This window comes from Salvelinus namaycush, chromosome 23 (assembly GCF_016432855.1).
Source record: "Salvelinus namaycush isolate Seneca chromosome 23, SaNama_1.0, whole genome shotgun sequence".
Classification (NCBI taxonomy): domain Eukaryota; kingdom Metazoa; phylum Chordata; class Actinopteri; order Salmoniformes; family Salmonidae; genus Salvelinus; species Salvelinus namaycush.
The window spans coordinates 43,864,369-43,880,031 of NC_052329.1; the positions used below are offsets into that span (position 1 = coordinate 43,864,369).

A 15,663-nucleotide genomic window follows, 5' to 3' on the forward strand; every position below is an offset into this window, starting at 1 on the left:
CGTCTCTCACAGTTGAAGTTTACCTATGATAAAAATTACAGACTTCTACATGCTTTGTAAGTAGGAAAACCTGCAAAATCGGCAGTGTATCAAATACTTGTTCTCCCCACTGTATATATATGGTGGATACAATCTTCCCAGCTTTGCTGTGAGGAGGCAGTCATTAGCTCATTTATTTTGGTACTGTCCATATGTAGCTTGTTTTTGGTCACAGGTCCAGGAATGGCTGAAGAATTGCAACATTTGCCTAGAAGTAACGCTGCAGATAGCAATACTGGGTGATATGAAAAGCAATAGTTAATAAATCAATAATATAATAATTATTTAAGCAAAAATGTTTCTTTAATTTACAATGTGTAGAATGTTTGAGAATAGAAAGGTTCAATACTTTTGTGAAACATCACAGTACAGTTGAAAAATATATGGCAAATAGAAATCCAAATGGATGGTGTTAAGAGATAGATGGGAGGGGTTGAATGGAGCTGAAGGGTGGAACTAATAACAAGGTAACTAATGTAAAACATGGGGTCTGTAAAATGTATATAGGTTCAGATTTTTTTTAAATAGCACAGTTACAAATAGAAATCAAACTGGATGGACATCAGAAATAAAGGAAGGACTAATATCAAACTAAATATAACTATTGTAAAAAAGATTGTGTCTGTAAAATGTGTATAATATGTATAAACTGAAGGTAGAAGCCTAAGTGTTATTGTTTATTAGTTTACTCCAATTGGGGGAAGGGTGGTAGGGTTTGCGGGGAATAATATTCTAAAAAAAAAAATGTGTGTGTGTAGATTTACCAAAAAAAGATATGGGAAATTGGAAATGATGGAATTGATGGAAGCAACAATCTTTCCGCAATATTAAGCTGATCCACCCCTAATTTGTTAAACTTCCTTTAACAAATTACAAAAACAATACACTATTCCTTGTGTTTCAATGTGTAGCATATGCAAAACTTTATAGCCTATGGGTTTTACTTTCCTAAAACAATAATTGTCCACCTCACTGTTCAGCTGTCGGAGATTTGAGCACTAAATGCGTCAGGGCATTGCATGCATAGGTCCATAGGCGTCCACTGTATGATACACTATATATACAAAAAGATGTGGACACCCCTTCAAATGAGTGGATTCGGCTATTTCAGCCACACACGTAAAGTCGAGCATACCGCCATGAAATCTCCCATGAATCTGGGTTTGACGGATGCCAGGAGAACGCTACCTGCCCCAATGCATAGTGCCAACTGTAAAGTTTGGTGGAGGAAGAATAATGGTCTGGGGCTGTTTTTCATGGTTTGGGCTAGGCCCCTTAGTTCCAGTGAAGTCTTAACGCTACAGCATACAATGACATTCTATACGATTCTATGCTTCCAACTTTGTGGCAACAGTTGACCTCAACCCCATCAAACACCTTGGGATGAATTGGACCGCCGACTGCGAGCCAGGCCTTATCGGCCAACATCAGTGCCCAACCTCACTAATGCTCTTTTTTATTTATTTTTTATTTTTATTTCACCTTTATTTAACCAGGTAGGCTAGTTGAGAACAAGTTCTCATTTACAACTGCGACCTGGCCAAGATAAAGCAAAGCAGTTCGACACATACAACAACACAGAGTTACACATGGAATAAGCAAACATTCAGTCAATAATACAGTAGAAAAATAAGTATATATACAGTGTGTGCAAATGAGGTAATATAAGGGAGGTAAGGCAATAAATAAGCCATAGTGGCAAGGTAATTACGATATAGCAATTAAACACTGGAGTGATAGATGTGCAGAAGATGAATGTGCAAGTAGAGTACTGGGGTGCAAAGGAGCAAAATAAATAAATACAGTATGGGGATGAGGTAGTTGGATGGACTATGTACATGTGCAATGATCTGTGAGCTGCTCTGACAGCTGGTGCTTGAAGTTTGTGAGGGAGATAAGAGTCTCCAGCTTCAGCGATTTTTGCAGTTCGTTCCAATCATTGGCAGCAAAGAACTGGAAGGAAAGGGGGGCAACGGAGGAATTGACTTTGGGGGTGATCAGTGAAATATACCTGCTGGAGCGCGTGTTACGGGTGGGTGCTGCTATGGTGACCAGTGAACTGAGATAAGGCGGGGCTTTACCTAGCAAAGACTTGTAGATGACCTGGATCCAGTGGGTTTGGCGACGAGTATGAAGTGAGGGCCAGCCAACGAGAGCGTACAGGTCGCAGTGGTGGGTAGTATATGGGGCTTTGGTGACAAAACGGATGGCACTGTGATAGACTGCATCCAATTTGTTAAGTAGAGTGTTGGAGGCTATTTTGTAAATGACATCGCCGAAGTAGAGGATCGGTAGGATAGTCAATTTTACAAGGGTATGTTTGGCAGCATGAGTGAAGGATGCTTTGTTGCGAAATAGGAAGCCGATTCTAGATTTAATTTTGGATTGGAGATGTTTGATGTGAGTCTGGAAGGAGTTTACAGTCTAACCAGACACCTAGGTATTTGTAGTTGTCCACATATTCAAGGTCAGAACCGTCCAGAGTAGTGATGCTGGACGGGCGGGCAGGTCTGGGCAGTGATCGGTTGAAGAGCATGTATTTAGTTTTTACTTGCATTTAAGAGCAGTTGGAGGCCACGGAAGGAGAGTTGTATGGCATTGCAGCTTGTCTGGAGGTTAGTTAACAGTGTCCAAATAAGGGCCAGAAGTATACAGAATGGTGTCGTCTGCGTAGAGGTGGATCAGAGAATCACCAGCAGCAAGAGCGACATCATTGATGTATACAGAGAAGAGTCGGCCCGAGAATTGAACCCTGTGGCACCCCCATAGGTCCGGACAACAGGCCCTCTGATTTGACACTCTTGTGCCTGAATGGAAGCAAGGCTCCGCAGCAATGTTTCAACATCTAGTTGAAAGCCTTCCCAGAAGAGTGGAGGCTGTTTTAGCAGCAAAGGGGTGACCGACTCCATGTTAATGCCCATGATTTTGGATTGAGATGTTCGACAAGCAGGTGTCCACATACTCTTGGTCATGTAGTGTATAAAGGAAGAGAAGCTTAGGCGTAGCCCCAGAGAGGGAGAGAGAGATATCCCGGCGGCATGCTACAACTCCGACATGCATTTCTTTATCCCTGTCAGATAGGCTACTGCATCTGCAATGCGGATAAAGACATACAGAAGGAGGCTAATTCGGTAATTTTCAATCCAAATAGTTTTATGAAGATAAGCAGTATATTGTTAGATTATAGGAGTAACTCTGGTAGGCCTAAAACATTCTTCCCCACTTCAAGTTCAACTTTCGGATAGTTGGAGTGCCGGTGTCATAGGCCTGCAGTGTAATAGGCTAATAGCCACACCACACCTTCACAAATATTTATTTATTAGAGTAATATCAAAAGCAAGTCAAGCCACTGTTTATAGAGAAAATATGAGCAGGATATTATATATTGTGGCAAACACAAAATTATAGATGGAATATATAATTTGGCCAAAGAAAATGGCTCAACAGAATGAAACAAAACACTTGCGAACTGGTTTAAACTTTCACAAAAGTTTTGAGTAAGCTATATTTGCAGGAAGGCTAGTGCCTACCGTAACCAACAAATGACAGCAATAGGCTAATGATATTTATTTTACAACTAAATACGGAGCACATGATTTAAAAACAGATCAAACTTAATTTAGCCAACAAAAATGTCTCAACAGAATGAAATAAAACATTTAGCATATTTAAAGAACTGGTTTAGATTAATAAATAGGCATACAATAATAATAATGAGATACTAACATTAAAACGCAACAATTTTAAAGATTTTACTGAGTTACATTTCATATAAGGAAATCAGTTAATTGAAATAAATTCATTAGGCCTTAATCTATGGATTTAGAGGCAAAGTCATAGAGGCAAAGTCATCATCCGTGTTCAAAGGAAATATACTTATCAAAAATATAAACGCATCATGTAAATTGTTGGTCCCATGTTTCATGAGCTGAAATAAAAGATCCCAGAAATTTTACATACGCGCACAAAGCTTATTTCTCTCATTTTGTGCACCCATTTGTTTACATCCCTGTTAGTGAGCATTTCTACTTTGCCATGATAATCCATCCACCTGACAGGTGTGGCATAACAAGAAGCTGATTAAACAGCATGATCATTACACAGCTGCACCTTGTGCTGCAGACAAATTGCCACTCTAAAATGTGCAGTTTTGTCACACAACACAATGCCACAGTTTTGAGGGAGCGTTGAATTGGCATGCTGACTGCAGGAATGTCCACCAGAGCTGTTGCCAGATAATTTAATGTTAATTTCTCTACCACAAGTCACCTCAAGTCATTTTATAGAATTTGGCAGTACATTCAACCGGCCTCACAACCGGAGACCATGTGTAACCACGCCAGGACCTCCACATCTGGCTTCTTCACCTGCGGGATCGTCTGAGACCAGCCACCCGGACAGCTGATGAAACTGAGCAGTATTTCTGTCTGTATTAAAGCCCTTTTGTGGGGGGAAAAAGTATTCTGATTGGCTGGGCCTGGCTCCCCAGTGGATGGGTCTATGCCCTCCCAAGCCCACCCATGGCTGCGCCACCTGCCCAATCATGTGAAATCCATAGATTAAATACACCATAACTCATTGAAATTGTTGCATGTTGCATTTATATTTTTGTTCAGTGGCAAGAAAAAGTATGTGAACCCTTTGGAATTACCTGGACTTCTGCTTAAATTGTTCATAAAATTTGATCTGATCTTCATCTAAGTCACAACAACAGACAAACACAGTCTGCTTAAACTAACACACAAACAATTTTACGTTTTCATGTCTTTATTGAACACACCGTGTAAACATTCACAGTGCAGGGTGGGAAAAGTATGTGAACCCTTGGATTTAATAACTGGTTGACCCTCCTTTGGCAGCAATAACCTCAACCATACGTTTTCTGTAGTTGTGGCTCAGACCTGCACAACGGTCAGGAGGAATTTTGGACCATTCCTCTTTACAAAATTGTTTCAGTTCAGCAATATTCTTGGGATGTCTGGTGTGAACTGCTCTCTTGAGGTCATGCCACAGACACTTAATCGGGTTGAGGTCAGGACTCTGACTGGGCCACTTCGAGAAGGCGTATTTTCTTCTGTTGAAGCCATTCTGTTGTTGATTTACTTCTGTGTTTTGGGTCATTGTCCTGTTGCATACCCCAACTTTTGTTGAGCTTCAAGTGGTGGACAGATAGCCTTACATTCTCCTGCAAAAAGTCTTGATAAACTTGGGAATTCATTTTTCCGTCGATGATGGCAAGCTGTCCAGGCCCTGAGGCAGCAAAGCAGCTCCAAACCATGATGCTCCCTTCACCATACTATACAGGATGAGGTTTTGATGTTCGTATGCTCTGCATTTTTTTCTCCACACATAGTGTTGTGTGTTCCTGTGGAACATCCAGCTGCTCTTTTGCGAACTTCAGACATGCAGCAATGTTTTGTGGACAGCAATTGCTTCTTCCGTGGTGTCCACCCATGAACACCATTCTTGTTTAGTGTTTTACGTATTGTAGACTCATCAGCAGAGATGTTAGCATGTTCCAGAGATTTCTGTAAGTCTTTAGCTGACACTCTAGGATTCTTCTTAACCTCATTGAGCGTTCTGCGCTGTGCTCTTGCAGTCTTCTTTGCAGGACGGCCACTCCTAAGGGAGAGTAGCAACAGTGCTGAACTTTCTCCATTTACAGACAATTTGTCTTACCGTGGACTGATGAACATCAAGGCTTTTAGAGATACTTTTGTAACCCTTTCCAGCTTTATGCAAGTCAACAATTCTTTAATCTTGGGTCTTCTGAGATCTCTTTTGTTCGAGGCATGGTTCACATCAGGCAATGCTTCTTGTGAATAGATAACTCAAATTTTGTGAGTGTTTTTTTATAGGGCAGGCCAGCCCTATCCAACATCTCCAATCTCGTCTCAATGATTGTACTCCAGGTTAGCTGACTCCTGACTCCAATTAGTTTTGGAGAAGTCATTAGCCTAGGGGTTCACATAGATTTTCCAACCTACACTGAGAATGTTTAAATGTTGTATTCAATATAGACAAGAAAAATACAATCGTTTGTGTGTTGTTAGTTTAAGCACATTGTGTTTGTCTATTGTTGTGACTTAGATGAAGATCAGATCTATTTTTATGACCAATTTTTTTAAATAAATAATCCAGGAATCCAGATAATTCCAAAGGGTTCACATACTTTTTCTTGCCACTGTAAGTATCTGAAAGACTAACTCAGAGTGCTGGGTTTTTATTTTTCTCGATTTTTCGGAAGACAACATCGTTGTCCAACACACCACACTGTCTAATTGTATGGATCAGCCATTTATCCAAATTGTTTGTCAGATCCTCCGTATTCGGTGGCACGCGTTTGTAATTGAGATGTGGTTTTCTGCACCAGTCTAAGAAAAACAAGCTGCCATGTTTGTCACCAGGCTGTATACTTAAAAAAAAATCCTTGTCATTTACATCATCTGGGAGAGAGGGAGTGAATCACATCTGAACTGAATCGATGAATGGGGAATGTCCTGCCAAGGAATGGAGTGATGCGTAAATTAAAGATGATTTTGATGATAGGGCTGTATACGTAGGTGGAGGGAGTGGGAAGTCAGATGTCGCTACTAGTCAATTTTTCCACTTTACCTTGAGGGGACAGGTGCATTTATTATAGTCTGTAGCGGGTGTTGTTTAGCTACATTTACACTGCAGGTACAGTATAATGCAGCTATGTTCCAGGAGAGCTGCAGAAAAAAGGGTCAAATCCGCTCACTGCTGCTTCCACAAAAGAGAGCAGGAAAGTTACCTTTTTCCTACGGTTACTCTGTAAGAAACCACTGGCAGTTTGGGAACCATTGGCTTAGACCACCCCAGACCACTCCTACAGTTCATTGTCTTTTTTTGTCCAGTCCCTGTGTCAAGGCAGACACGCTTAATAAAACACTATCTCTTATTGTCCCAGGATCGACAGTGCCGAGGTGGACCACAGTGAGAACGAGGATATCACGGTCATGAAGAGTCTGGCTGCTCAGGACGACGACAGCAAGCCCGGCCCGGGGACGCAAACGAGGGGCAGCCGCTGCCAGCCAGGACGACAAGGCAGGCCAGGAGGCCAAGCCCAAACAAGGGTGGAGGAAGGAGCCGGCGGCTAACACCAGCATGGGCGTGGGGGAGGAGCCGTGGGCCGAGACCAATGCCGCAGACACCACCCTGGAGACGAAAGACGAGCAGAACAATCCTCCCAAAAGAGGTCGCAGGAGACGGCCCCCCAAGGTACCATTTTGTTTTTTGGTTGCCTTATTTTAATGGGCAAGTTCAGGATTTTACAATTTAATTTAATGGCCCATTTCAGACTAATTTCAGGGTGAGGAAACATCTACATCAAATTGTAAAATCCTGAACTTACCGCTTAATGGTTGCTTTCCAACTTATCTTCAACACAGCTCACATAATTTATCAGATCTCACAATACTCAGAGAAGTGTTTATACAGACCATCTTTATAGCGCTACTGCTATAAAGATGGTCTGGAACGCAACCAATGTTTACAACAATACTGTGGGTCTTGTTGCGGTTGTTTGATCTGCTCTTGTATTTAATACTTTTACTCTATAATGTGTTCTTGGAAGTTAGTTGGAATAAAATGTATTATTATTATCAATATTGAGGCTGCTGCGCCCAATAATGACAGACTTACCAAGGGCATGAGGGGCCGGAAGAAGGCTGCTTGTCAAGCTGAGGAGGAAGATGGCAGCAGTGAGAACATGGAAGTGAAGCCCACGGTGCAGAGAGGAGGCAGGGCACCACGGAGGCCGCAGCAGAGGTGAGATCCCTCTGGATTCTGATCTAACTAGTATTATAGTCTACTGATGACTTTTTTTAATGGCTAATTGTAGATTGCCGCGGAGCAGTATGTTGCTCTGGAGCCGCGGGTTTCAGGCCCCTGGTCTAAATGGACACATTGATAGGTTGATAAATCGATAGCCAACTCCTAACATGCTCCTAATCTCTTGAAAGAGAAGGTGTGGATGGGGAATCTTTTGTGACATTTTGTTGATGTATGTGTTCTTTTACAGACTGGAGGCCTCAGAGGCCACAGACGACTCTGCAGAATCCATGCCACAGAAAAGACGGGGGAGACCTCCCAAAGCACAGCAACATTCAGCCAAGAAAAATCTGCAACTGTGGCATTTTCTTCAACTTCATTCATTATCCTTTATATTTTGAATTAATTCAGTGCCTTGCATGAGTTACAGACTTGCTGTTTGCAGGTTTTTGTTTTGTTTTGTTTTGACTTCAATGTCAACCCTGTTACTCAGTGAGGAGCAGGCTGTTGTTTTGCTGTTGTACAATGACCTGCTGTGTGTTTCAGGCACACAGGGCGTTTGAGTAAAGAGAACGAGTCCTAGGTGGAGGAGATGGAGATGTCTCAGAGCCAGGAAGAGGAGGAGAGCAAGACAACACCCAAAGTAAGTAGTCCACTCACTCACCTCTGCCCACCCCTCATCTACCTCCCCCTCGACCTCCAGTCCCCGCCTCACCTCCACCTGACCCTACATTCCCTCACCCACCCCTCTCCTCTCAGCCCCCTCCCCACCTCTTCACCCTCCTTCACATACTCCTCCACCCCTTGACCCACCTCTCTCAATTCTCACCCACCTCAATGTGCCATCTCTCAGCTGTGCTGGTAAAGTCTTTATATACAGTACCAGTCAAAAGTTTGTTTTTTCTTTATTTTTAATATTTTCTCAAATGTAGAATAATAGTGAAGACATCAAAACTATGAAATAACACATCATGTAGTAACCTATTTTTTTATATTTTTAATCCAAATCTATTTTAGATTTCAGATTCTTTGAAGAAGCCTGCCTTGATGACAGCTTTGCACACTCTTGGCATTCTCTCAACCAGCTTCATGAGGTAGTCACCTGGAATGCATTTCAATTAACAGGTGTGCCTTGTTAAAAGTTTATTTGTGGAATTTGTTTCCTTAAAGCGTTTGAGCCAATCACTTTTGTTGTGTTCTGACAAGGTAGGGGTGGTATACAGAAGACCAAGTCCAGACCAAGTCCATATTATGACAATAACAGTTCAAATAAGCAAAGAGAAACGACAGTCCATCATTACTTTTAAGACATGAAGGTCAGCCAATCTGGAAAATTTCAAGAACTTTGAAAGTTTCTTCAAGTGCAGTCGTAAAAAAAAATCAGGCGCTATGATGAAATTGGCTCTCATGAGGACCGCCACAGGAAAGGAATACCCAGAGTTTCCTTTGCTGCAGAGGAAAAGTTCATCAGATTGCAGTCCAAAGAAATGCTTCATAGAGTTCAAGTAACAGACACATCTCAACATCAATTGTTCAGAGGAGACTGCGTGAATCAGGCCTTCATGGTCGATTTGCTGCAAAGAAACCACTACTAAAGGACACCAATAATAATTAGAGACTTGCTTGCGCCAAGAAACATGAGCAATGGACATTAGACCGGTGGATATCTGTACTTTGGTCTGATGAGTCCAAATTTGAGATTTTTGGTTCTAACCACCGTGTCTTTGTGAGATGCAGAGTAGGTGAACGGATGATCTCCGCATGTGTGGTTCCCACCGTGAAGCATGGAGGAGGAGGTGTGATGGTCTGGGGGTGCTTTGCTAGTGATGCTGTCTGTGATTTTAGAATTCAAGGCACACTTAACCAGCATGGCTACCACAGAATTCTCCAGCGATATGCTATCCCTTCTGGTTTGCGCTAAGTGGGACTATCATTTGTTTTTCAACAGGACAATGACCCAACACACCTCCAGGCTGTGTAAGGGCTATTTGACTAAGGAGAGTGATGGAGTGCTACATCAGATGACCTGGCCCCCAGAGTGAAGGAAAATCAGCCAACAAGTGCTCAGCGTATGTGGGAACTCCTTCAAGACTGTTGGAAAAGCATTCCTCATGAAGCTGGTTGAGAGAATGTCAAAGAGTGTGCACAGTTGTCATCGAGGTAAAGGGTGGTTACTTTGAAGAATCTAAAATATAAAAAATATTTTGATTTGTTTAACACTTTTTGCTTACTACATGATTCCATATGTATTATTTCCTAGTGTTGATGTCTTCACTATTATAAAGAAAAACCCTTGAATGAGTAGGTTCGTCCGAACTTTTGACTGGTACTGTATGTCTAGTGGGCTTTAAAACCAGGATCTCCATGCTGTTGTTGTGCCCAGGTGCGACGGAAGACGGGCAGGAGAAGATGAGACAGACATCGTGTTTTTTCTCGAAGGTCAGAGGACGAGAACAGATGGAGAGTACATCGATCTGCCTAGGCTGTGTGTATTCGTCCTTGATGTTCAGTTGTTAAGCTTTGCCACACACACATCCACCTTGGTTTGTCTAACATTGTTATGTGTGTCGCCGACCACAGGAACGATCCAAACTGATTCAAATAAATGTATGTAGTCTTTCTTGCCTTTTTTCCCCCCTGTGCTGGGGAGGCAGTTGTATAGCTTATATCTCCCAGCTTTAAGATATCGCACCAGCTCTAACTGTCAAAGTGAATGTTTGGAATAAACTTTTAGCAGTACTGTATCGGTCATTTTTCAGTATTTTTCGTTCTGTGACAAGGAAATAGTGTTGTAGATTTGATTTGTTAAGTTAATTTTTTAAGTCGTTTTTGTTCATTCGTTTGTTTACTCCTGTTTGCATTTTATTGTGCATGTGCAAAGGTGCCTCTGCAGACGAAGAAAAAAACAAGTGACAAATCCAAGATTAAATCAAGTATTTGGTCCATTTTGCTGCCCAGCATTGTTTTATTAGTGTTTTCAGACGGAGAAAGGAGTATTAAATAGATAAGAATACAATTAACTAATTGCAATTTCCTCATACATTTTTCTAGTCTGTTTCAATTAATGAAATATGTGTTTCCTTTGAATTCCTCCGTGGAATTGGTCCTTCTGCATGGTGGCTGTGTCCCAAATCAAATGTTATTTGTCACATGTTTCGCAAACAACAGGTGTAGACTAACAGTGAAATGCTTACTGATGGGGCCTTTTCTAACAATTCAGAGTTAATGGGAAAAAATGAAAAATAGTGACATTAGGAATAAACACATAGTGAATAACGAGTAAAGCTAAGAACAATAACGAGTGAAAATAACATGGCTATACCCTGGGGTACGAGGTAATTGAAGTAGCTATACAAAAATATAAACGCAACATGTAAAGTGCTGTTCCCATGTTTCATGATCTGAAATAAAGGAGTATTTCCAACTGTAATAAAGCCCTTTTGTGGGGAAAAATGAATTCTGATTTGCTGGGCCTGGCTCCCCAGTGGGTGGGCCTGGCTCCCCACTGGGTGTGCCAATGCCCTCTCAGGCCTACCCATGGCTGCGCCCCTGCCCAGTCATGTGAAATACAAACATTAGGGCCTAATAAATTTATTTCAGTTGACTGATTTCCTTATATGAAATGTAACTCAGAAAAGTATTTGAAATTGTTGCATGTTGTGTTTATATTTTTGTTCAGTACACATATCAGTAGGGGTACAGGGACTAGGCAACAAGATAGATAATAGACAGTAGCAGCAGCGTATGTGTGTGGCATCAGTATGCATGTGTGCGCATGTTATGTGTGGGTGGGTGTAGAGTCAGTGCATGAGAGTTAGTGCAAAGAAGGGTCAATGCAGGTAGTCCGGGTAACCTTTTTGATTAGCTATTTAGCAGTGGTGGTAGAAGCTGTTCAGGGACCTGTTGGTTCAGACTTGGTGCACAGGAACTGCTTGCTGTGCGGTAGCAGAGAGGAAAGTCTATGGCTTGGGTGGTACTGTAGTGACCTCTTCACAACTGTGTGTGGAGGCCATGTTAATTCCTTAGTGATGTGGACACCGAGGAACTTGAAGCTCTCGATGTGGATGGGGGCTTGCTTGCCGCTCCGTTTCCTGTAGTCCACGACCAGCTCCTTTGTTTTGCTGAGGTTGAGGGAGAGGTTGTTGTCCTGGCACCATGCTGCCAGGTCTCTGTCAAAAGTAGTGCACTAAATAAAGGGATTAGGGTGTGTTTGTCAAAAGTAGTGCACTATACACTGAGTATACAAAACATTAAGACCATTTGCTCTTTTCATGACAGACTGGCCAGGTGAAAACTATGATCCCTTATTGATGTCACTTGTTAAATCCACTTCAATTAGTGTCGTTGTGGAGGAGACCGGTTAAATAAGGATTTGTAAGTCGTGAGACGATTGAGATATGGATTGTGTTTGCCATTCAGAGGTTGAAGACAAAAATGTAAGTCCTTTTGAACTGGGTATGGTAGTAGGTGCCAGACTCACCGGTTTGTGTCAAGAACTGCAACACAGCTGGGTTATTCACGCTCAACAGTTTCCCATGTGTATCAAGAATAGGCCACCACCCAAAGGACATCCAGCCAATTTGACAACTGTGGGCCAGAATCCCTGTGGAACGCTTTCGACACCTTGTAGAGTCCATGCCCCGACGAATTGAGGCTGTTCTGAGGGGAAAAGGGGGTGCAACTCAATATTAGGAAGGTGTTCCTAATGTTTGGTATATAGTGCATTCAGAAAATATTCAGACCCCTTGACTATTTCCCCATGTTACGTTACAGCCTAATTCTAAAATTGATTAAATAAAACATTTTCATCAATATACACGCAATACCCCATAATGACACATTTTTGCAAATGTATATATTTTTTAAAACAGAAATACCTCATTTACATAAGTATTCAGGCCCTTTGCTGCAAGACTCGAAATTATGCTCAGGTGCATCCTGTTTCCATTGATCATCCTTGAGATGTTTCTACAACTTCATTGGAGTTCACCTGTGGTAAATTCAATTGATTGGATATGATTTGGAAAGGCACATACCTGTCTATATAAGGTCCCACAGTTGACAGTGCATGTCCGATCAAAAACCAAGCCATGAGGTCGAAGGAATTGTCCGAGACTGGATTGTGTCGAGGCACAGATCTGGGGAAGGACACCAAAAAATGTCTGCAGCATTGAAGGTCCCCAAGAACACAGTAGCCTCCATCATTCTTAAATGGAAGAAGTTTGGTACCACCAAGACTCTTCCTAGAGCTGGCCGCCGGCCAAACTAAGCAATCGGGTGAGAAGGGCCTTGATCAGGGAGGTGACCAAGAACCTGATGGTCACTGACAGAGCTCCAGAGTTCCTCTGTGGAGATGGGAGAACCTTCCAGAAGGACAACCATCTCTGCAGCACTCCACCAATCAGGCCTTTATGGTAGAGTGGCCAGATGGAAGCCACTCCTCAGTAAAAAGCACATGACAGCCCGCTTGGAGTTTGAGATTTAAGATATTAATTTTAGAAACGTTTCATGAGAATGTTACAAGAATATTCATGTATCCAGTTTTCCGTGGGTTAGGAGAATGTTCCACCAAACGTACACAGAACATGGTTGCCATGTTCTCAGATTAGATATTAATTTGTAAAAATGTGTATAATTTTATTTTCACTTTTAATTGTAATTTCTTGTCATGTCAACATATTTCAAACCCACTTTGTAACGCAACAAAATGTAAAAATTCATGGGGTGTAGACTTTATTTAGGCACTGTGTGTGTGTTTATTGTGTGTTGGTCATGTGAGACAGCTAACCAATGACAGTCGTGGATTAGATGTTGCCAGTGTGCCTTGACCGCGGACATAATGGTCATGGCTAGATGGTAGACTGTTTGTGTCAAATTGACGTCTAATAAAGTTGAATAATTTTTCATTCTAGCTAACCAGAACCATTTTCATAACCTTAATCTAACTATCTTAACCTGCTACATTAATTCGCTTTACCTGCAGCGTAAAATATCCTAACCTGCTACGGAAAGTCAATTCTGACATAAACTGTATCCCATCTAGTCAAAATAGGACTGAATCAGAACGCCAATTTCACTCAGGCTTTATCAACGTTGCCAACCTATTTGTACATATTTCCTCCGTTGCTGACATGTAGCCGACACGATAAATTGGCCGGCAGAAGTATTTACGGTAATTATAATCTTACATTGTTGCCGATTGAACGCGATACAAAATTAAGTGAGTATGCTACGCGATGATACGTTCTCTGTTGAATTTGTGGTTATAGTTTTAACGTAGAGCGGTTTCTTTAGGCTAGCTAGAGTAGTACTAATGCAGTTGTTCCCAGCCTAGTTCTCAACCAGGGGTACTTGGCTTAGCCACAGTGGGTAATTAAGAAGTCTCATGAGACCGTAGGCCTACTGGTAAAATGCACATGAGGGATACTTCAGGGGTACTCCAGGCAGACCAAAATAAATTTACCCGACAGTGGTACAGTAATCGAAAAAGGTTAGCCCACTTAGCCCAAGATGTACTCTTAGGTATTCTTAATTTTAAGGTCCAAGGACCTTGTATGTTATTTTCAGAGGTAGACTGGCAGCCAAAACAGCCAAATACTCTAGCTGAACATGAATTGATTTCTCAATTGCGATATGATTCTAGAAACATAAAGCCCTTTACTATCACATCAAAATAATTTCACAAATGCAAAATATACACTTACTGTACACCAGGGGCACCACTTTGGTTTTAGAAGTGGGAGGGACATAACCTGTGGCGGGGGTCTGGTGGTCCTCCCCCAGAACTTTTTTGGACATCTAAAGCTATTTTCCTGCATTTTTACACAATCCAATATGCCGTCTCTATTTAGAACAAAAAGTAAGCAAAAATACCCACTGTCATCAAGCTAGGTAAAAGATCATTATTAAGTATGTTTATTGTGATTAATCAGACTGAACTAGATCAAAGGTAATTCAATAATAAATATTGTTGCACCTTTAACCAATAGCCTAACAAATGAACAACTCTTGAAAAACTACAGACTTTTGATTGACTTTATTAAAACATCCTCTATATCAAATTTCAGACTGACCAGCCAGCCCGAGCTACCTGCACGCCCGACCCCCACCAGTCTAGTCAATAACGCCACTCTCTCCCAACACAAGTTCCTTCCCAGTTCCTACCTTAATTTGTTTTTGTTCCCAAGGGAAAGTTTTGGAAACAAAAAAACATACAGTTGAAGTCGAAAGTTTACATACACTTAGGTTGGAGTCATTAAAACTCGTTTTTCAACCACTCCACAAATTTCTTGTTAACAAACTGTAGTTTTGGCAAGTCGGTTAGGACATCTACTTTGTGCATGACACGACAAGTAATTTTTCCAACAATTGTTTACAGACAGATTATTTCACTTATAATTCACTGTATCACAATTCCAGTGGGTCAGAAGTTTACATGCAGTAAGTTGACTGACTATAAACAGCTTGAAAAATTCCAGAAAATTATGTAATGGCTTTAGAAGCTTCTGATAGGCTAATTGACATCATTTGAGTCAATTGGAGGTGTACCTGTGGATGTATTTCAAGGCCTACCATCAAATTCAGTGCCTCATTGCTTGACATCATGGGAAAATCAAAAGAAATCAGCCAAGACCTCAGAAGAAAATTTGTAGAACTCCACAAGTCTGGTTCATCCTTGGGAGCAATTTCCAAACGCCTGAAGGTACCACGTTCATCTGTACAAACAATAGTACGCAAGTATAAACACCATGGGACCACGCAGCTGTCATACCGCTCATTCTGTCTCCTAGAGATGAATGTACTTTGGTGCGAAAAGTCCAAATCAATCCC

At 41.6% G+C, this 15,663-nt stretch overlaps 2 protein-coding genes across 6 annotated transcripts in view; both read left to right on the plus strand.

The window, feature by feature from the left end:
* The window catches only part of LOC120018464 (NEDD4-binding protein 2-like 2), a 36,678-nt gene extending 25,900 nt beyond the window's left edge, over positions 1–10,778 (plus strand). For 2 of the 5 annotated variants that reach the window (XR_005472226.1, XR_005472230.1), the window contains 4 exons: positions 6,971–7,281; positions 7,676–7,830; positions 8,084–8,476; positions 8,851–8,959. The gene's annotated coding sequence lies outside the window, so the exon portion shown is untranslated. Of the gene's footprint in view, positions 1–6,970; positions 7,282–7,675; positions 7,831–8,083; positions 8,477–8,850; positions 8,960–9,781; positions 9,827–10,216 lie in introns of those variants that run through there. The other 3 variants (XR_005472227.1, XR_005472228.1, XR_005472229.1) reach the window with 3 other exon arrangements.
* Positions 10,779–13,898: 3,120 nt separating this feature from the next.
* LOC120018847 (probable tRNA methyltransferase 9B) overlaps positions 13,899–15,663 on the plus strand; it is a 29,743-nt gene continuing 27,978 nt past the window's right edge. Inside the window, exon 1 of the mRNA XM_038962066.1 lies at positions 13,899–14,005. The gene's annotated coding sequence lies outside the window, so the exon portion shown is untranslated. The remainder of the gene's footprint in view (positions 14,006–15,663) is intronic.